Source organism: Dendroctonus ponderosae, unplaced genomic scaffold (assembly GCF_020466585.1).
Source record: "Dendroctonus ponderosae isolate FM_Combo_2020 unplaced genomic scaffold, Dpon_F_20191213v2 Dpon_F_20191213_5, whole genome shotgun sequence".
NCBI lineage: Eukaryota > Metazoa > Arthropoda > Insecta > Coleoptera > Curculionidae > Dendroctonus > Dendroctonus ponderosae.
In genome coordinates, this window is record NW_026018715.1 from 15,276,671 (window position 1) to 15,278,286 (window position 1,616).

Sequence of the window (1,616 nt, forward strand, 5' to 3'; positions counted from 1 at the left end):
CTCCGAATGGTTCAAAAGCCCATGTTTGGAGCGAAAAAATGACAAACTTAGAGACTCCTTTTCTGGTATCGGGCATTTGTTCGCCTGACTGAAAGCACTAAATCCCCTCCCTGAAGGCTCAATTTCATGAACTTTAAATTTATAGGAGGATCCTAAATAATAATACGCAATAAACAAAGCACACTCATCTATTCATCAATTGAATTGCGGTTGAATCTTCTATTGCTTTGAACGGTTCGTGTAGTGAATGGGCCCCATTGTGGCGAAAAGTGAAGCATTCCGCAATGCAAACGATTGATTTATTGCGAAATAATATGAGAACAGATATTCTGTGTGGTCTGGATGTTTGCAGATTTTGCCGCAAAACATAAAATATCGAAACTGTCATTTGGAGTTTAAGAGCGCGTTTGAAACGCTCCCTAATGGGGATGTCAATACGCTTTTGTCGCATTCAGGGGAATTAAGAGCCCCAGAAAAGATGGCTGTGACTCGAGTTTTAACGACATTTGCTATAAGTTTGCAACTCGTGTTTTGCTTGTTTCATTGGAAATTCGTCACTGAGAGAATTCGAGAATAATCGGCCGAATAGTGCGGTTAAGGGAAGAATAGCGATCAGGACTTTGCGGTCAGCCAAAACACATAAATTATTAATATCAGGTGCCACCCACAGAACGCTTCGGTTAGTGGTTAAGAAAAGAGACGCGGAAAACCAGACATCTTTGAATTCGCTAAGAATGAACCGAATGGTAGTATATCAAACCTGAATAAATTTTCTACGGTTGATGTGGTCAATATGTTCATTGTAGTATTTATAGCAGTGATAAGTGGATTAGGCACACTGGACAATGATCTCGGTTATTCCATATTGAATAGCAAGGGAAGCTTAGCACAGAAACAACATCTGATCTGGTCTGATTCGATTTGAATGCACTTTTGAGGGTTTTGAGAATGAAGTTTCTACTAACGGTGGGAAGAATTTCGGGTCGTAGCCATACTAGGGAATTTTTCTCTAGTTCTAGGGATTTTTCCCATGTAATTAGGCATCTAGGGATTTTCAACATTTTTCATTTATGCAAGGTGATTCACAATTGGCGTCATCAGGAGTGCAGAAAAATTACTGTTATAAAAAACTGAGACATTTGCAAAAAACTATATTAGAAAAACGGCAACAATGTCTCTTAAGGTATTGAGCCTAATTAAGGTTACTTAAATAGCTGTGGCTTCGTAAGTATTTAAAACTCCGGTAACCATGGAATTATACAGATGACAATAGGATAAACAGTAAATTCATCAAGATTTCGTCATGACCCCCCCCCCACATTTAATTATCTATCCAACGATGCCAAAACGAATTTTGTGGCTCGAATGGTTCTTGAGAAACTTCGAAAAAAGCAGCGTCATGTTCAAGTGGATTTTGCAACTCAAAAAAAACCACGCAAGTCTAAAACTTCTTGAATTCCAGCATTTTTTAAGAAAACTGCCAACATTTCCCCATCCATGGTTCACTTTTTAAAAAGACCATTTATTTCTCTCTAGAATGATGTACAAATGAGCGTTCTTGCTCATTTTGCCTCCGAGAAATGAGCAAAAATGGGACGGAAAACATGGAATTTTGG